Source organism: Natator depressus, chromosome 6 (genome assembly GCF_965152275.1).
Source record: "Natator depressus isolate rNatDep1 chromosome 6, rNatDep2.hap1, whole genome shotgun sequence".
NCBI lineage: Eukaryota > Metazoa > Chordata > Testudines > Cheloniidae > Natator > Natator depressus.
The window spans coordinates 15,671,935-15,693,265 of NC_134239.1; the positions used below are offsets into that span (position 1 = coordinate 15,671,935).

A 21,331-nucleotide genomic window follows, 5' to 3' on the forward strand; every position below is an offset into this window, starting at 1 on the left:
GTTTAGTGCTTTCAGTTTTATGACAAAAATGTGAAAAGTTCTGTGCAAAGGAGACCCTTTCCACACACACAAATATCCACTTAATGGAAAACACAATTTTCAACTGAAAAACAGTTTTAATAGAAAAATTTTGGCCAGCTCTTTCATAAATGCTTTTGGGTCTGATCCCATGCCTTTGAAGTTAATGGGAATGTTTCCTTCACTTCAATGGGAGCAGGAGCAGGGCCTTTGTGCCAAAGGACCTGAGTAAATTTCACAATCTATCAGCCCTAGGATAATCAATTACACAGCTCTGGAAAATTCCATCCTGAAAAGTTAAAGATCCAGAAAGTTAAAAGCACCTGGAAAAGAAGGGGTGGAATGGAGACACTAGAGCTCCGTGGTTGAGATTTTAAAAGTTTAATTTAATGGAAGTTGTGTGGTTGAATCCTTGAGTCAGCTTTTGGAATTGTAACCCTTATCTGTGGGTGTTGCTCGTGCTCCAATTATAGCTGCATGAGAAGGACAAAATCATGACAGGGACTCAAAAGGGGTTGAGCAATAAGTAATGAAGATTCCTACTCAGCATGGCCCAGGGGCTAATTTTGGAACCGGTATTATTACATATGCTTTAATCTGGGCCAATCACTCTTTTATGCAGCATCTTCACCATCATGGCAGCACCAGGAAGCACAGCCAATGGGGTGCTTGTGTTCATGCCCCCAAACAGCACTGGCATCGTCCAACAAGGCCAGGGGGTCTCTGGTGGCATTTTTCAGACTCCTGAGATGGTGCAATGTGGGCCTCAGCAGTTGACAGTCATGAACCAACTTGGGAACCAACCTCTTGGGTCAGTGTACCCCAGGAGTCCCGCTGAGCAGGTCGCGCAGCTGAAGAAAGTAGGGATGATGGAAATTATTCCTCAAAGCACAGCCCAAGGCCCTGGGGGTAAGTGTGATCTTTGCTCTCAGTCCATGAGAATGAGTCATTTCAATGCAGAAGGGCCTACACAGGTGGATGAAGGCCTGAGCATGAGCAAACTCCAGACTCCACCCTTTTCTTTTTTACTTTAACCAACAGCTTTATGGGAAGGATGCTAAGAAGCCAATGCCATCAAGCGACTTGGAATCTCTGGGACCAAGGGTAGATCTGACCTCTTCTTGAGACTTCATTGCTTTGTGCGGGGAAGGGAATGAGAAGAATACATACAGGGTTCCAGGGGCAGTGAATCCTATTAGCTGACCAAACAGGGAGAAATGAGGATTAATTAAGCAAAGGAGAAACAGTGGGGGAAAGGATGATAAATCAACTGTTTCTGTAACTAAATGAATGCAACAGCCCCAAGTTGGCAGGGGCCATCTCGGGGAGGAAGGGACTGCAATTCAGCTGGTGTAAATCGATGTAGCTTCATTGTGCTAATTCACTCCAGCTGAGGATCTGGTCTGAGAAAAAGCAGTTCAAACCCAGGGTCCCTCTCCTAGTTACTGCAGTGCAGAGCTGATTCCATTCAGCCTTGAACTATTAGTGAAATCAACCAACCTGCAACTTCTATCCATCAGTCTAGAGGGATATGCCAATGCTTCTTCATTTATTTATAATTATGTAAATAAATAGGCAAATAAATTAATAGATTAATAGATTTTAAGGCCTGTAGGGACCACTAGGATCAATTAGTTTGACCACCTGTGTATCACACACCAGAGAACTTCCCTGAATTAATTCCTATTTGAATTCAAGCATATCTTTTAGAAAGGCATCCAGTCTTGATTTTAAAATTATCAGTGATGGAGAATCCACCACAACCCTTGGTAAATTGTTCCAATGGTTAGTTACCTTCAGTGTTAAATATTTGTATCTTATCTCCAGTCCAAATTTATCTAGCTTCAACTTCCAATGATTGGATTTGCTAGACCTTTGTCTGCTAGATTGAAGAGCCTGTTACTAAATTTTATTTCCCCTCAGAGGTGCTTATAAATTGTGAACAAGTGAACCCTTAACCTTTTTAAGATAAGATAACCAGATTCCTGAGAATGTGCCGGTTTGGACTATCTTGTTGCAAAGTTAGGGCTCCTCTGGCTCAAAAGATCCAAAATCTCTGCTGGTGTACATAGTCACAGACCCATCCTTGTCAGTGGAGTTTTGTCCCACAGCAGGGAATTTGTTCGGAGTGGTTACTGGATCAGTGAATTTCAGTGTGGTGATGTCAAGGTTCCTTTCCCACTCTGAACTCTAGGGTACAGATGTGGGGACCTGCATGAAAGACCCCCTAAGCTTATTCTTACCAGCTTAGGTTAAAAACTTCCCCAAGGTACAAACTTTGCCTTGTCCTTGAACCGTATGCTGCCACCACCAAGTGTCTTAAACAAAGACCAGGGAAAGAGTCCACTTCCCCCAAAATATCCCCCCAAGCCCTACACCCCCTTTCCTGGGGAAGACTTGATAAGAATCCTCACCAATTTGTACAGGTGAACACAGACCCAAAACCCTTGGATCTTAAGAACAATGAAAAATCAATCAGGTTCTTAAAAGAAGAATTTTAATTAAAGAAAAGGTAAAAGAATCACCTCTGTAAACTCAGGATGGTAAATACCTTACAGGGTAATCAGATTCAAAACATAGAGAATCCCTCTAGGCAAAACCTTAAGTTACAAAAAGACACAAAAACCGGAGTATACATTCCATCCTGCACAGTTTATTTTACTAGCCATTAAACAAAAGGAAATGAATGCATTTCTAGCTAGATTACTTATTAATTTAAGGAGTTGTGAGGCTGCATTCCTGATCTGTTCCTGGCAAAAGCATCACACAGACAGACCAAACCCTTTGTTCCCCGCCCCGCCTCCAGATTTGAAAGTATCTTGTCCTCTCATTGGTCATTTTGGGTCAGGTGCCAGCTAGGGTACCTTAGCTTCTTAACCCTTTACAGGTGAAAAGGTTTTTCCTCTGGCCAGGGGGGATTTTATAGCACTGTATACAGAAAGGTGGTTACCCTTCCCTTTATATTTATGACAGGTGATCTGTGGGTTTCTTGTCTGTAGGGTTCCAGTGTTGAAGCTGATTGTGGTGTCCAGGAAGTTGATGTTGGTGTGGGAGTGTTCCAGAGAGAGTTTAACAGAGAGGTGAAGGTTATTGACATCATGGTGGAAATCTATGAAGGAGTTTAAGTTGTCTGTTCAGAGGATGAAAATACCATCCATGTATCTCAGGTATATCATTGGTTTCATGGTACATTTTCCAGACATTCTTCTACAAGATGGCCCATGAAGAGGTTGGCGTACTGGGGACCCATCCTAATACCCATGGCTGTTACTATGGTTTGACAAAGTGTTTGTAATTGAATGTAAAACTATTATGGGTGAGGATGAAATGGATGAGTTTGGCGATGTGTTTGTGGTAGGTATCTGAAGGTTGTCCATTGTCTTGTAAATATTTAAGGCAGGCAGCTTTGCTGTCATTGTGAGGGATGTTGGTGTATTGGGAGTATCAAGGATGGCATTCTGCGGGACTTCATTGATGTTGCGGAGTTTATGAAGGAAGTCAGTTGTGTCCTGGAGGAAGCTGTCCCTTTGTGTGGTGAGTAGTTTGAGGATGGTTTCTGTGAGACCCTATATTCCTTCAGTAAGAATGCTGTGGCCAGATATGACGGGTCTGCCTGGCTTCCCTTGTTTGTGTATCTTGGGAAGCATGTACAAGGTCCCTGGGGTGGATTCATGGTGGATGAGTTTGTAGAGTTTCTCTTGGAGCTATTTGGGGAAGAATTTGAAGATTTCCTTAAATTCCTGGGTAAATTGTGGTGTGAGGTCTTTATAGTAGGTGGTGTTGGAGAGTTGTCGGTTGGCCTCATTAACGTAGTCATCATGGTTGAGGATTATAATGGCAACCCCTTTGTCTTCTGGTTTCATCACTCTGGTGATTAGATTTCAGGGTCTGTACAGCTGTCGTCTCGGCAGTGGAGAGATTGTGATAGAAGTGGTGATTGTTAAGGATTTCAGTAAAAAAAAATTTGAAGCAATCAGTGTAATCAAGTGTGGTTTCGTCTGCTCTGTGGTATCCAGTCTGATGATTTTTTTCTAATTGTCAGTGATGATGTGGTAATTATGAGTAGAGTCATCAATTCTTTGAGTGGAGATGGTAGAATAATTTTTCTAGTTCTCTACATGTTAGTATGGTATCAGGTTCTGTTGTAGGGCAGAAGTCCAGTCCCTTAGAGTACAGAAAATTTCAGCTGCAGTTAGAGACAGTCTTTGTGAAATGATGTTTGGCTGTTGGGTAGTGTCAATGTTGTGGGCACTGGTACCCTGGTTTCTCCTGGAGGTGGGGTTGTGGAGTAGTTGTAGTTGGTTCCACTTTTTGTTTTTGTGTTGAATGCCTGTCATCAGATTTCTTTGAAAAAGTTGTTTTGGATTTCTTGCATGATTTCCAAGTAACTTTCCTGGGTTTTTAGTTCCAGTGTGTGGGAGCACATGATGATTTCTTGCTTGAGATGCTCCCTTCTGGAATATATGAGGTTCAAAAAGTAGTTCCTTCATTTTTCTGAAGTCCATCTGCAGAGCTTTTCAACATATTTGGAATTATATGTAGTGGCCAGAGGGTTATGATGGTGAGATGCCTGGGGATGATATTTTCTGTCTTGACTTTGCTCAGGAAGTAGATGTCGCTCTTAAGTTTTGTTTCCTTTTTCTTCATGTTCTGGAGTTTCTACTTCAGATAGCAAAATTTGTTATCTTCCATTATTATATGCCGTGTTATTGTAGCTGTGTTGGTCTCAGGATATTAGAGAGACAAAGTGGGTGAAGTGATATCTTTTATTGGACCAACTTCTGTTGGTAAGAGAGAGACAAGCTTTCAAGCTTACACAGATTTGCTTCTCTGATTCATTCTTTAGTGGTGACTCCCATCACTGTTAAGGGGGCCATTAGGGGAACCACATTTTTTTCAATGGGAAATGTAGTTTTCACAAAATCACAATTTTCCATTGGGAAAATCTAAACAAAATATTTTCTTTTGGGTTGGGACTTCCCAAATCAAAGTGCTTCAGTTTGTCAAACTGAACTGAAATGTTTCCTCTCAGGTCAGTTTGACATTTAAACGGCATCCACCTGAGCTGCTACAAACCTCAAGGAAGTTGTAGTTCAGAGGGCGGTGTCACTCCTCCCTACCGGACTGGCTCCCTGTTCCAAACTACATCTTCCAAGATGCACTGCGGTCTTCTCTTTTACTGGACCACTATGGTACGTCATGGGAGTCCCATGATTCCACAAATGTAGGTGTAGTCCAGCTAGGAAGTCTAGCCCATAGCAGAGAATGGGGGCACTAGGCACCCCAACTACAATTCCCATAAGGCAACACACTGACTCAGGTGGACTCAGCTCAGTGTTAACCAAGCCTAAATGAAATATTTCAAGTCAGTTTGACAAGCTGAAACGAAATGTTTCAACATTTCCAAACTGAAATTTTTCAGTTTTCAGATTAAAACAAGTCTCTAGAGATTAAAATTTCCCACAGGATGGAATTTTCAATTTCCGATCAGCTCTGCTCAGGGCATGGTGCTCCACTCCTCCACCAGGTGGCAAAGAATTGGCTCCTCTTACTACCCCATTGTCTTCCCACAGGCCATCCAGATCCTGACTGGGCTGATGCACATTGGCTTTGGGGGTGTCTCTGCAGTTTTCATCCGATACTACGCTTCCATCTCTTTTATTGGAGGATATCCCTTCTGGGGAGGACTTTCTGTCAGTAGAATAAATGAAAGCATTCATAAAAGGATGGCATGGCCACATGGATAAATAATCACTGTCTATCATTAATGCTCTACCCATCTATCAGGACTGAAGTGATACACATAAGATAAACAAAGGGCAAGATGGACACTTCCAGAATCTTAATGCACTTTCTAAACATGAGTGAAATACACCTCATAAAACACTAGTGAGTTAGATATTATTATCCACATTTTAAAGATGGGACATCAAGGGGCTAATGGTAGTTAATGGTACCAAGGTAATGTAGTTGGATTGTGGCAGGAGTATAGAATCCAGATCTCTTGATTCTCCTCATTTACTTCAAACTTCCTGTATGTATCAAGAGACAATGCAGACTGTAGCTATGGTCGATAAGAAACAAATACCTAGTACAGCACTACCAAACTCAACCCACAAAGGGAAAGTGACAGCGTGTGGTCAGCTCAGGAACCTGCAGCAGATGTCACTCCACTGGGATATGGTAGAACGTTAGTCCATCTAAACTAGCATGCCTCTTAGTTTGCTGCCACGCTTGCTGCTGTCGCTTGGTAGATCATTGGCCCATCTAAGGTGCTGACCTATTTTCTGCCGTTACAGCAGATCATTCATCTGCATCATGCAGTGCCCCAGACCAGGCTTCAAAATACCTTCCCCATGTTTGTGTCACCTTAGACCCCCCACCCACCCAATAAAACCCACCCACATGCACTTGAAAGACAGGTGCCTTCCACCAGCTACCACTCTCACAATCCCTGCTACCCCACCTTGCCTGTTCTACATGTTGGGTGTCCTGGCTTCTCGTTTTGAAAATCTGCTCATCCTATTCATCAAAACTGTCTTGTTGGGCTGCTGTTAAGGACCAAGCTCCTGTGAAATCCCTGCCTTAACCCCTCTGCTGGCCCAATGTTGGCACTCAGACATCTGTGAAATCATTGGCTCAGCACTTCTGCCTACTGGGCTGATGTCAAAACCCAAGGCTTTGTGAGGTCACTGTCTGAGCACCTCTAGTTTACTAGGCTTAGCTCAAGGCTCAGGTCTCCATCCTTTAGTGAATCTCCTGGCTGAACTAGACCCTGTTAGGGTTTATCTACCCGGAGTGGGGAAAGAACCTTGGCTGATGAGCAAAAAGGGCAAATCTCCTGCCAGGTTCCAAACCAGGGACCCGTTCAACTGTCAAGTGAAATTGGTCACTGGTCTGCCATAGAAAGCAGAGTGTGGAGGTGACAGCAGGGGTCACTGCAGGTCTGGACTTTATTTATTTTATTTAGCATGTACACAGTCATCTAGCCAAGCGATGGCATCTTCAATGGCGTGATGCAGTTCTTCTAGGCCACCGCTGGACTGAGGCATGTTAGCACTGCTGGGAGGCTGTGGAGGACAGCACTGAAATAGCAGGGGGTACTGCAGGTCAGGCTTGAGATGTGGAGATGCTCAGATACCATGGTGATGGGAGTACTATACAATCTCCATAAGTAGAGAAGTAGGCGTCAGATGGCACAGCTGCACTGAGTGGAAGATGGGGTGAGGAACCTGGTGACTTCCTGAGCTCTTCTCAGGACCATCCTGTCATTGCTCTATTAATGGAGAGAGGAGCAAGAACTCAGAAGGAGAAGAGAAGAAGAGGAGGAGGAGAATCTGTGGGGAAGGATTATGGTATGGGTGTCACCTTAACTGATTAGATTGAAGTGAACCTGGATGGCAGCATTATTAGATGGAAAGTGCTTTCTAAGCACTAGGTATAATTATTATGACAGCCCCTGCTGAGGGAAGTGTGTCATTCTTTCCCTTTGCTTCCATCACATACAGCCTGTCTTGGAGGAGTGATCATTCTTGTAAGTGTGAAATATGAATGATGGTTTTCTCTTTCCTGGGCAGTTCGTCATTTCTGGATCCCTCTCGGTTGCAGCTGAGAATCATTGCAACACCTGTTTGGTGAGTTTCTAGATATTGTTTCCTCCTCTTCCCTAACGTGGGGGATACTCAGAGTTTAGCTCTGCTTCGCCCAGGGTACTATCCAGGAAGAGAGTTGCTGATGAGAGAGCAGAGAGCTTGTTGATCAAGAACATGGAGAAGGAATGTTGGAGAGGGAGAAGGTGGGGGAGGTAATATCGTTTATTGGACCAGCTTCTGTTGGAACATGTGTTGGAGAGGAAGACAGAAGAGACCAATAGGGAGCTGGAGGAGAAATGGGGATACTTTAAATCACTCCCTGCCGTCTGCCTCAGTATTCTTAGTGATGCTGAACTGAGAGCCAGTAGAGCTGAGTTAATTCCTCACTCTGCTGGAAACCTTGGGCAAGTCTCTTCACCACTCTGTGTTTCACTATTCCTCTTGTGTGTTTAGATCATAAGCTCTTGGGGGCAGGGACTGTATATGTGTGTGTATGTACAGCACCCTGCACAATGAACAACCAGTCTCAATTGGAACCTCTAGCTGTTATCATAGTAAGAGTCAGCTGGGCTTATCTAACTTTCCCAAAGAAGTTCAGGGTTTGAGTTGAGTGTAAGGTTCAGGCTGGTTCTTATATCTTCTTTCTATTAAATTTTTATTTAAAATTTCTCAGTATATACTGTGACAAAATTCCTCCTCTACCTTGGTGGGTCTTGCACTTATTGGCGGATTTGCTCACCTTGGAGCTTTGCGGCAGCCCTCAGTTTGGCCGTTTTCATGAACCCACAGTCCAGGTCAACTCCTCCTGTATCTGACCAGGAGTTGGGAGGTTTGGGGGGAACCCGGGCCCACCCTCTACTCCGGGTTCCAGCCCAGGGCCCTGTGGAATACAGCTGTCTAGAGTGCCTCCTGGAAGAGCTGTGTGACAGCTACAACTCCCTGGGCTACTTCCCCATGGCCTCCTCCCAACACCTTCTTTATCCTCACCATAGGACCTTCCTCCTGGTGTCTGATAATGCTTATACTCCTCAGTCCTCCAACAGTATGCGTTCTCATTCTCAGCTCCTAGTGCCTTTTGCTCCCAGCTCCTTACACACACACCACAAACTGAAGTGAGCTCCTTTCTAAACCCAGGTGCCCTGATTAGCCTGCCTTAATTGATTCTAGCAGCTTCTTGATTGGCTGCAGGTGTTCTAATCAGCCTGTCTGTCTTAATTGTCTCCAGAAGGTTCCTGATTGTTCTGGAACTTTCCCTGTTACCTTACACAGGGAAAAGGGACCTACTTAACCTGGGGCTCATATATCTGTCTTCTATTACTCTCCTGTAGCCATCCGGCCTGACCCTGTCACAATACAGAATAAATAAACTATATGGACACTTTTCACAATATAGTAACCATTTGCTACCTAATCTTAGCTGTACTTGAAACATTTAATTATTCATATGTATATATATAATATGAATGGTTAAAATATAAATCAATTATTTGTATTATACAATTTACAAACAAGCAAAATTTGTTTATAAAAATCCAACTAATTAAACCAAAAAAATTAAGTTAACCTAAAGAATAGAAGCAAAGTTCAGAGCAGGGGATTAGAGATGCGGAGGAAATGAAATGGGTAAAGAGGAGGGAGAAGTAAGGGAGCTCATTCGTTTAACAGGATCATTCAAATACTTCCAGGAGAGCATCCCATATCTCTGAGAATTTTTCTTGGGTATGTCTGTTACAATACACACGTCTTTCCATGGTGGCCACACTTATGATATCTATGCTCCAGTCATCAATTGTTGGTCATTCTTTGGATTTCCATGCTTGTAGTACTGGTCTCGTAGCAATTACTAGTGCTCTGCTTAGCCAAAGTTTTTCAGATTTATTGACCTTCCAATTAACATCCATTAGGGTTAAAATTACATTTTTGGCTGGTAACACAATTTTATCTGACAGGAAAAAGGTGACTCTGCAATTAAGTTCTGCCCAAAACATATGAGTGCTGGAGCATTCCCAGAACACACAGGTGGGCTGGTTCTTATTTTAACCAAACCTGTTCTCTGCCTACACACAGCCTGACCCTCTGCACGTCTCTTTCAAATGAGAGGCAGCCTGGGAATGAACATCACTAGCGCCATCTTCTCAGCCATTGGGATCATTCTCTTGCTAACGGAGCTGATTATTAATGCATCAAATTACAGCTACACCTATGAAGTATTTTTTTTGTTGGTAAGTGACCAGACTCTGCCATAGAATCATAGAAGTATAAGGCTGGAAGGGACCGAGGTCGTCCAGCCCATCCCCCTGCACAGAAGCAGGGTTACGTCTACCTGGAGCATCCCTAACAGGTTTATTTAAAATACCAGGTACCTGGAATTGTCACAAGCCTTTGACCCCAGGGTAGAAACTATCCATGTGTTCAGCTCCAGACTTTCTGATTTGGTTCTGCTGGATAAAGCCAGTGTCAAAACTCCTGTCAATGTCAAAAATCAGGCGGGGAACATGTTTTTCTTCTGTTTTTACAGCACCAAGCACAATAGGGTCCTGATCTATGACTGGGATTTCCAGGTGCTTTCAACATACAAATTTAGAATAATTCCTGTTGATTTCAGCAGGAGTGGACCCAAATGTCTGTTTTATTTTATTTAACCCCACTTTGCACGGATGGGGCACTGAGGCACAGGGGAGTGAAGCCACTTGTCCAAAGTCACATGCAGGAAAGTGGTAGAACTCAGAACTGAACCCAGCTCTTCTGAGTTGTAGTCCAGTGTTTGAGCGACTAGGCCACACAGCCTCCCCTAGGCTTTAGGATCCTCCATCTTCACAAATGGCTGCATCTCAGGGACATTGATTCCTGTAGATCCAAGAGAAAACAGAAGTCTATGATCTCCTGACAGTGATGTGGCTCCAGGCATCACAATTACCAGGGCTGCTGAACAGTTTCAATGAGGAGAAGAATTCTGTGTGCCTGGGAGGAGGGAAGAACTGGAACCGAATTTCTGCGTCCCCAGAATTGGACTCCCCACTACGTTCCCTTGGAGGGAAAAGAGGGGTTTTTATGTACCTCACGGCACCCCTGTGCAGTGTGTTACCTCTAGCAGTCAAAATTAATTAGCATCCCCTGTGGTTTTGTGCTCTCCAGAGTGCCGGGAAGGGGATCACGGTCATGCTGCTTTTGTTCACCATCCTGGAGTTTTCAATTGCCGTCTCAACCTCGTACTTTGCATCCCAAGCCATCTGCTATACCCCCAACACTGTGAGTCTTTCAGCTCTCAAACGGGACGTGAGTCAGATCATGTGTTGAATGGAAGAGAAGATGTCTGCCTGAACGAAGCGCCCACCCTGATGGGAGGAGCGTCCCTGGGGAAGGACCTGAATGTCTCTCGGGGGGCACTGAGGGGGGAAAGTGACAGCCCTTGAGTTGGGCTGGTTGAAAATTTGGTCAAATAGTTTTCTTGATGGGAAATTGGGGTTTTGACTAAATGAGAATTTTAGCAGAAAGCACCTGCTTTCTTCACAAAATATTTCTATTTTGCCAAAACACTGAACACCTGAAAACAAACTATTTAAATACAAAGTGGCACCATGCTTCTTGATGGCAGTTGTAGTTCAGCTGCGGCATGCTCCCATTTTCCTCTATGGGCTGCGTTCTCTAGCTGGACTACATCTCCCATGGTGCACCATTGCCAGGGCCCGTGTGACACATCCCCCTCCTTTCCCCAACAAAGGGAAAGTGGTAAATCATGGGAGATATAGTCCTGCCATGGCTCTTAGAGGACAATAGAAGTTTTGACGCACCGTGGTTGCACGTTGAATCAAAATATTTTGGCGGTTGACAGACTTTTGTTGACATTTTTGGCAGAGGAAATTGCCCATTTTCTGGCCCTTTTTATCCTGATTCCTAACCAGGCTGCTAACACCATGGTCCAAGTGAATGAATTTTTTTAATGGGAGGGGGAAATAATCCCAGTTTTCACTGCCACCACATTGACCTTCATTGTCAGTGTTTTAATTTCCATATATCAGAGGGGTAGCCGTGTTAGTCTGGATCTGTAAAAGCGGCAAAGAACCCTGTGGCACTTTATAGACTAACCGATGTATTGGAACATAAGCTTTCATGCATGCATCCGACGAAGTGGGTATTCACCCATAAAAGCTTATGCCTTAATTTCCACAGGGATTCATTTTATCTCTCTGTGCCAGGTGGGGAGGAACAGGAGACTGTAACTGGGCCAGAACCTGAACTGCAATCCCTCGTTTTTGTGCCACTGAAAGTCACTGGCTCTCCCCAGCAGAGAATTCCCTTGGCACGGAATTCCCACCTGGCACTACCAGCCCTTACTCCCTTGGTGGAGGGCATGCACTGAGGGCACGGTTGGAGTCCCTTGTATTCCAGCAATACCTTGGGGGAAGAGGCACCATCTTTCTCAGTTGCTGGGGAGTGCTCAACCCCCATTCTGCCCCGGCCCCAACCCCACTCCACATCTTCCCCAAGCCCCCGCCCCGCCTCTTCCTGCTCTGCCTCTTCCTGCCCTGTTCCGCCCCCTCCCCCAAGCGTGCCCCTCACTCCTTCCCATCCCCCACCCCTAGCACCTCCTGCACGCCGCTGAACAGCTGAGCATGGCAGGCAGCAGGCGCTGGGAGGGAGGGGAAGGAGCTGATCAGAGGGGCTGCCGGTGGGCAGGAAGCACTGGGGAGAAGGGCAAGAAGCTGATGGGGGGACTGCCGATGGGTGCTGAACACCCACTATTTTTCATGTGGGTGCTCCAGGGCTGGAGCATCCACGGAGTCAGTGCCTATGCTTGGGGGTCATCACCAGCCTTGATGTTTTATCATAGAATCATAGAATCATAGAATATCAGGGTTGGAAGGGACCCCAGAAGGTCATCTAGTCCAACCCCCTGCTCAAAGCAGGACCAGTCCCCAACTAAATCATCCCAACCAGGGCTTTGTCAAGCCTGACCTTAAAAACTTCTAAGGAAGGAGATTCCACCACCTCCCTAGGTAACGCATTCCAGTGTTTCACCACCCTCCTAGTGCAAAAGTTTTTCCTAATATCCAACCGAAACCTCCCCCACTGCAACTTGAGACCATTACTCCTTGTTCTGTCATCTGCCACCACTGAGAACAGTCTAGATCCATCCTCTTTGGAACCCCCTTTCAGGTAGCTGAAAGCAGCTATCAAATCCCACCTCATTCTTCTCTCCCGCAGACTAAACAATCCCAGTTCCCTCAACCTCTCTTCATAAGTCATGTGCTCTAGACCCCTAATCATTTTTGTTGCCCTTCGCTGGACTCTCTCCAATTTATCCACATCCTTCTTGTAGTGTGGGGCCCAAAACTGGACACAGTACTCCAGATGAGGCCTCACCAGTGTCGAATAGAGGGGAACGATCACATCCCTCGATCTGCTGGCTATGCCCCTACTTATACATCCCAAAATGCCATTGGCCTTCTTGGCAACAAGGGCACACTGTTGACTCATATCCAGCTTCTCGTCCACTGTCACCCCTAGGTCCTTTTCCGCAGAACTGCTGCCTAGCCATTCGGTCCCTAGTCTGTAGCGGTGCATTGGATTCTTCCATCCTAAGTGCAGGACCCTGCACTTATCCTTATTGAACCTCATCAGATTTCTTTTGGCCCAATCCTCCAATTTGTCTAGGTCCTTCTGTATCCTATCCCTCCCCTCCAGCGTATCTACCACTCCTCCCAGTTTAGTATCATCTGCAAATTTGCTGAGAGTGCAATCCACACCATCCTCCAGATCATTTATGAAGATATTGAACAAAACCGGCCCCAGGACCGACCCCTGGGGCACTCCACTTGACACCGGCTGCCAACTAGACATGGAGCCATTTATCACTACCCGTTGAGCCCGACAATCTAGCCAGCTTTCTACCCACCTTATAGTGCATTCATCCAGCCCATACTTCTTTAACTTGCTGACAAGAATACTGTGGGAGACCGTGTCAAAAGCTTTGCTAAAGTCAAGAAACAATACATCCACTGCTTTCCCTTCATCCACAGAACCAGTAATCTCATCATAAAAGGCGATTAGATTAGTCAGGCATGACCTTCCCTTGGTGAATCCATGCTGACTGTTCCTGATCACTTTCCTCTCATGTAAGTGCTTCAGGATTGATTCTTTGAGGACCTGCTCCATGATTTTTCCAGGGACTGAGGTGAGGCTGACCGGCCTGTAGTTCCCAGGATCCTCCTTCTTCCCTTTTTTAAAGATTGGCACTACATTAGCCTTTTTCCAGTCGTCTGGGACTTCCCCCGTTCGCCACGAGTTTTCAAAGATAATGGCCAAGGGCTCTGCAATCACAGCCGCCAATTCCTTCAGCACTCTCGGATGTAACTCGTCCGGCCCCATGGACTTGTGCACGTCCAGCTTTTCTAAATAGTCCCTAACCACCTCTATCTCCACAGAGGGCTGGCCATCTCTTCCCCATTCTGTGATGCCCAGCGCAGCAGTCTGGGAGCTGACCTTGTTAGTGAAAACAGAGGCAAAAAAAGCATTGAGTACATTAGCTTTTTCCACATCCTCTGTCACTAGGTTGCCTCCCTCATTCAGTAAGGGGCCCACACTTTCCTTGGCTTTCTTCTTGTTGCCAACATACCTGAAGAAACCCTTCTTGTTACTCTTGACATCTCTTGCTAGCTGCAGCTCCAGGTGCGATTTGGCCCTCCTTATATCTTTCCTACATGCCCGAGCAATATTTTTATACTCTTCCCTGGTCATATGTCCAACCTTCCACTTCTTGTAAGCTTCTTTTTTATGTTTAAGATCCGCTTTTAGAGCAGCTGTTGGGACTAACACAGAGCCAGCCATGGAGTCATGATGCTGCAAACTCCCCTCCCAAAAGCTACAGCTGTGGACATTCCCTACAGGGACAATGTTTCTAGCCAGACAGCAAAATAAATGAATCCAGGCAACAAAAACTCCTTGTTTGGGGTCAACTCACTGCTGTGATGCTGGTGTAGAATCTGACCTTCCCAAAAGCTGTCTGCCTCCCATTCAGCAGTTCTCAGGGCCATTCCTCTGAGCACCTTTGCATAACAAAGGGGGTAGCTGAGGTGAGGTTGACCCTTGTTGACCTGGCAGTAAGTAATCTCACACACTGATGGACTAACATTTTCTCAAACTGTGGTAAAACTGTGTTTTTATGAAGAAAAAAACCCCCTGTTTTTATCTAAATTTTCCACAGACCTTTTTTATTTTTTTCAGCAGCAATTGTAATACTAGAATATTTTGAAAAAACCAAAATATTTCAATTTGGAAATACTGCCATGGTGCCCGATAGGGGTTGTAGTTTGAATGCCTCATGTTGCCATTCTCTTACATGGGCCAAGCGCCTTGGCCTGACTACAACTCCCATGATGCGAAATTGCCTCCCCTCTTGGTGAGGGGAGGTTGTTGTATCCTAGGCATCCCTGGTCATGGTGTGTCATGGGAAATGTAGTCTAGCCTGTGTTCCTGACCCATAGCGAAGAATTGGGAAACCAGGCGACCAAACTGCATCTCCCATGAGCATCTCCAAATTGAAATCTTTTGGATTTCAGGCACTCTTTTGGGGTGAAAATTTAATTTTTCCCAGGAAACGGGATACTTTTCATGAAATATTTCACAGAAAAGTTTGGGGTTTGTTCATTTTTGGTTCTTTTTGTTTTGTTTTTTGGAGGGTTTTTTTGTTTTGTTTTTGAAAATCAGCATTTCGACAGGAAATTTTCAAGCATCCCTAGCAAGGAGCACAGAGGAATGCTCTGTGGCATAGTGAGACCTACCACATTAACCCTTTAAGTGCGTCACAACAAATCTGCTGCAGTCAGGACCCAAGAGAACTTCTAGTTTCTTTATCCAAAATGTCATCACTATATCAAGAGACCAGAGTCATGTTCGTGACACCTGAGACCCATGCAACTACACAAAGAAAATCCTACCAATAGTGAGTAGGGGGTTGATAGTGATGATAGCACAGATTCATCCTTGTTGTAATGCCAGTCACTACAGGAGACTTACACCAGGGATGCACCTGTCCCAGTTATACCAACTAGAGGGATTAGGAAGACGATGGTGGTAGTGTTGAAAAATGTGTTGATGAAAGGGAGTGGAAGAGTGAGGAAGGTGATGGGGGTGAGCATGGAGGACTGAGAAAGGTGATGGGGGTGAAGAATGTGAGGAAGATGATGGAGCGAGAATGGAGGGGTGAAGAAGGTGATGGCTGTGGGGTTGAGAATGGAGATAATGATGTTACCAGTGAGGACTGATCTCTTTTGTTCTGCAGGCCATGTTGTTCACGCCATATGTTGCCAATGCAAACGTTGGGGTTCCTTCTGCACAAATGGCCTCTCCAGCACCTCACACCAATGTGACTTAGACCCCAAAGACGAGACCGAGTAATGGGCTTCATAATGAACTCCTACAAGAGATTGCTCCAGCAGTGGCTCCTATTGAAAAGTAAAATCCAATGTAAATGAATTACACAAAGTTCTGTATTAATATGCCTAGTAAGGAATCTATTTGTCAAAAAAAAATGTACCAGACTCTTTTGGGGGGGGGGGTCTGTATTGTTACAGACATACTTGCTGACCGATATTTTGAAATAAATTACCAAAAAAATTGTAACTTGCATTAGTATATTGTGATATTTTAACAAATAAAATATATGCAGAATTTTGAAGAATTTTGAAATATTGTGTGCAGAATTTGTATTTTTTTGGTGCAGAATTCCCCCAGGAGTAATATATTGTAGGGAACAATCCTACTGTGGAGTTATGCAGAGCATAGGACAAGATGACTTAGATAGGTCTTTTCCAGCTCAAGCGTCAGTGACCTGGAGAAGCTTTCTCCTTATGTTGAGGGCAGAGCTCAGGGGAAATTAACATTTAATTAAGGGTGGGGAACGAAATGTGTGATTACAAAACTTTGATGAAACCAAATCCTGAAATTGGCTGTTTTTATGAGTTTATACATTCCCATGTTAACAGGGCACTTGCAGAATAATCCTATGGGGAGAAAGTGGCCTCCACTGGTCACTTGAGGCAGTGCGTAGCATCTGGTTACATACCCATATCAAAGGGTATATAATGTGCAACAACACTTCCTCAGTAGAAGCTTTCTTGTAGCTTTCTGACATTTTCCATTGGGCTGACATCTCCTAGACCAGACGTGAATTTCTTTTGGAAAATATGCTAAAATTCTGATCTGATGTTTTTGAGTTTAGTTGAGTGTGAACAAATTAAATGTTCTACAATGATGTTCCAAGATAATAGAATGAAGATAGCTGATACACCAACAAAGGAGCATTACAGGGTGAAATAATCAGAGGGGAGCAAATCTATTAGCAGCACATAACCAACTGATCAAGTTTCTTCTGTTTTCTGCTTGCAGAATATCTGAGAACAGATCACAGCTTCCAGAAAGTTATTAGTTATTCACTGTTACTAGACACTTTATTCCAGTGCTTAAGCAGACTGACAGAAAGTTTTTTTCCTTATGTCCAACCTAAACTGCCTTGCTGCAGTTTAAGCCCATTGCTTCTTGTCCTATTCTCAGAGGTTAAGTAGAACAATTTTGCTCCCTCCTCCTTGAAACAACCTTTTATGTACTTGAAAACTGTGGTCCCCTCTCAGTCTTCTCTTCTCCAGACTAAACAAATCCAGTTTTTTAATCTTCCCTCATAGGTCATGTTTTCTAGACCTTTAATCATTTTTGTTGCTCTTCTCTGGACCCTCTCCAGTTTGTCCACATCTTTCCTGAAATGTGGTGCCCAGAACTGGACACAATATTCTAGTTGAGGCTGTATCAGCATGGAGTAGAGTAGAGAAAAAATACTTCTTGTCTTGCTTACAACACTCCTGCTAATACAGTTCAGAATGGTGTTTTCTTTTCTTTTTTTTTTTTTTTTTGCAACAGTGTTACACAGTTGATTCATATTTAACTTGTGATCCACTATGACTCCCAGATCCCTTTCCACAGTACTCCTTCCTAGGCATTTGGTATGTGTGCAGCTGATTGTTCCTTCCTGAGTGCAGTACTTTGCATTTGTCCTTATTGAATTTCATCCTATTTACTTCAGACCATTTCTCCAGTTTGTTCAGATCCTTTTGAATTTTTATTCTATCATCCAAAGAATTTGAAACTCCTCCCAGCTTGGTATCATCCTTAATCTTTATAAGTGTACTCTCTCTGCCATTATCTAAATCAGAGGTCAGCAACCTTCGACACGTGGCCCATCAGGGTAATCTGCTGGTGGTCCGTGAGACATTTTGATGACATTGACGGCCCCCCACAGCTCCCAGTGGCCGTGGTTCACTGTTCCCACCCAATGGGAGCTGTGGGAAGCAGTGGCCAGCACGCCCCTGCGGCCCGCCGCTTCCTGCAGCTCCCATTGGCCAGGAACGGCAAACTGTGGTCACTGGGAGCTGAGGGGGCTGTGCCTGTGGATGGTCAATGTCAGCAAAATGTCTCGCGGCCCACCAGCGAATTACCCTGATGGGCCGCATGCGGACGGTTGCCAACCCCTAATCTAAATCATGGACAAAGATATTGAACAGAACAAGACCGAGAACTAATCTCTGCGGGACCCCACTCAACATACCCTTCCAGCTTGACTGTGAACCACTGATAACTACTCTCTGGGAATGGTTTTCAGTCATGCACCCACATTATAGTAGCTCCATCTAGGTTGTATTTCCCTAGTTTATTTATGAGAAAGGCATGTGAGTCAGTTTCAAAAACCTTACTGATATCAATATATACCACATCTACCCCTTCCCCCATCCACAAGGCTTGTTACCCTGTCAAAGAAAGCTACTAGGTTGTTTTGACATGATTTGTTCTTGACAAATCCATGCTGACTGTTACTTATCACCTTATTATCTTCTAAGTGTTCGCAAATTGATTGCTTAATCATTTGCTCCATTATCTTTCTGGTTACTGAAGTAACCTGATGGGCCTGTAATTCCCTGGGTTTTCCTTAATTTTTTTTTAAAATGGGAACTATATTTGCTCTTTTCCAGTCCTCTGGAATCGCTCCTGTGTTCCATGACTTTTCAAAGATAATCGCTAATGGCTCAGATATCTTCTTCAGTATTCTAGGATGTATTATATCAGGTCCTGCTTACCTGAAGACATTTAACTTGTCTAAATAATTTTTAACTTGTTCTTTCCCTAGTATAGCCTCTGATCCTACCACATTTTCACTGACATTGACTATTTCAAACATCCAATCGCTACTACCTTTTTTTGGGTGAAAACTGAAACAAAAAAGTCATTTCCACATTTTCTGTTATTGTTCCCCCACACCCTCCATTGAGTAACAGGCCAACCCTGTCCTTGGTCTTCCTCTTGCTTCAAATGGATTTGCAGAATGTTTTCTTGTTACCCTTTATGTCTCTAGCTAGTTTAATTTCATTTTGTGCCTTGGCCTTTTTAATTTTGTCCCTACATACTTGTGATCTTTGTTTATATTCAGCCTTTGTAATCTGACCTAGTTTCCACATTTTGTAGGACTCTTTTTTGTATTCCAGATCATTGAAGATCTCCTGATTAAATTCATTTAGTCACAGCCATTTGCTTGCATGTGACAAATCCCTTCAGTTCATAGCACAGAAGCAGTGACAGGCCCTTTTTATGCCAAGTGGCTAGTCAAAGTTTGGAGCCCTGTGCGTGTTCCAGTTGGGAACAGAAATTGGTGCTAGCCAGGTGTTTCTTTGATACAGTTGTGTTTCTTTTCAAGGAATGTTCAAAGTCCTTGGTCTCTGAATGCAGACAGAAGCAAATAGCAGGAAACAGCTTCTTTTGCTCACAGCACCAAGGACACCCTTTTAGCCTGCTCCCTGACCCAAAACCTCTTTCCCAGTGTTTTCCAGGGTCAGCAACCACGCTTTCAGCTGCTCCTTCAGGCTGCCTGCCTCTCTCTTAGGGTATGTCTACACTACAGCAGCACAGCTCTGGCACCTCAGGGCCATTGTTTGAATGCTTTCTACATCGACAGAAGGGGTTTTTCCATTGAGGTAGGTAATCCACTTCTGTGAGAAGCTAGGTCTTCTGTCAACCTAGCCACATCGACTCCGGGGGTTCAGTAAACCTAGCTACGGTGCTTAGGGCGTGAAATTTTTCAGAGATCTGAGCAATCTGGTGAGGTTGACCTAAGATTTAAGTGTAGACCAGGCCTCAGTCTGTCCTTGTCTGACCTCAGTTTGCGTGATCTCTTTCTCGCTTACACATACACACACGCACAAAACAATACTCAGCCAAAAACTGCTGAGAGGGTTCACACACACCTTTTGTCTTAGATGGGGCTCAGGCTTAGAGTTATGTTAACTGAAAGGTTAACTAACAGTGTTTCGAGCCTCACCCAGAGCCCATTAAAGTTCATGGAAGAACTCCTGTCAACTCCAGGGCCTCATGACTAAGATTTTCAAAGGTGAGTAGTGATTTGGGGTACCCAACCTGAGACACCTCGCAAGGGCCTGATTTTCAGAAGGTGGGTCCTCAGCACTTTCTGAACATCAGGACCCTTTAAGGCATCACAAGCTGGATATCCCCAAACCACTAGTCAGCTTGGCCCAACATCCTTACTCCCATATTCGTAACTTCACCACGGACCCAAATGAAATTAATGGGCAGCAGGTTTAAAACAAATAAAAGGAAGTTCTTCTTCACACAGCGCATAGTCAACCAAGGAACTCCTTGCCTGAGGAGGTTGTGAAGGCTAGGACTATAACAGGGTTTAAAAGAGAACTAGATAAATTCATAGAGGTTAGATCCATTAATGGCTATTAGCCAGGATGGGTAAGGAATGGTGTCCCTAGCCTCTGTTTGTCGGAGGGTGGAGATGGATGGCAGGAGAGAGATCACTTGATCATTACCTGTTAGGTTCACTCCCTCTGGGGCACCTGGCATTGGTCACTGTCGGTAGACAGGATACTGGGCTGGATGGACCTTTGGTCTGACCCAGTATGGCCATTCTTATGTTCTTCTTATGACCCACACAATGACAAGAGACAAAAGATTCCTCTCCTACCATCAATGTTTGTTAACAAGAGAGGCTAATAAGTGATACCATAAAAGGGAAGTGTGGTTCATAAGGGATCAAAGCACTCACTCAAATACTCTTTTGATATTGGTCAAGCCAGCCACCGGATTGTGTCACAGCACTGATGGGAAGCTGAAAGCCAAGATGTGGTTGTGCTTGACTTTGTTACAGTTACACCCCTGAAGGCTTTGGCCCATGCAGGTTGACACTGAGTTGCCATCACACGTTTTGCAAGAGTAGGAAACCTGCGCAGCAGAGGCTGAATTAGGCCAAATAATGGATTTTTTTTGTTCTCTGGCAATTCTGAAAAATTGAAACACTTGTTTTGAGTCAAACCAAAACTGAAGTTTTTCTATATGTCCGATGAGAAAATAGTCAAAACAATATTTCTGGTCAAAAGAAATTGTTTGTTTGAACCTAAATGAAATATTTTGTTTCAGTTTTAAGCAGTTTTATAACGTGTTAATTGCATTTAATAAATGTGAAGGAAATTTCTAAACAAAAAGTTGTTTTAAACCAAAAAATTGAAGTGTTACCTGTTGGATTTTTTTTGTTTTGTTGTTATTTGGGGGGTGATCCGTTTTGTTTGAACATGAACAATTCAGCCAAAATGAAACAAATCTGTGAAACTTTTTGATGTCTCTGAATCTGAATTTTTTGCCAATAAACATTTTGGCTGAAA

The 21,331-nt window shown here is 44.1% G+C and overlaps 1 pseudogene; it reads left to right on the plus strand.

Annotated features, from left to right (window-relative positions):
- The first annotated feature begins 653 nt into the window (after positions 1 to 653).
- On the plus strand, positions 654 to 16,019 carry LOC141989930 (membrane-spanning 4-domains subfamily A member 15-like; annotated as a pseudogene).
- The last annotated feature ends 5,312 nt before the right edge of the window (positions 16,020 to 21,331 follow it).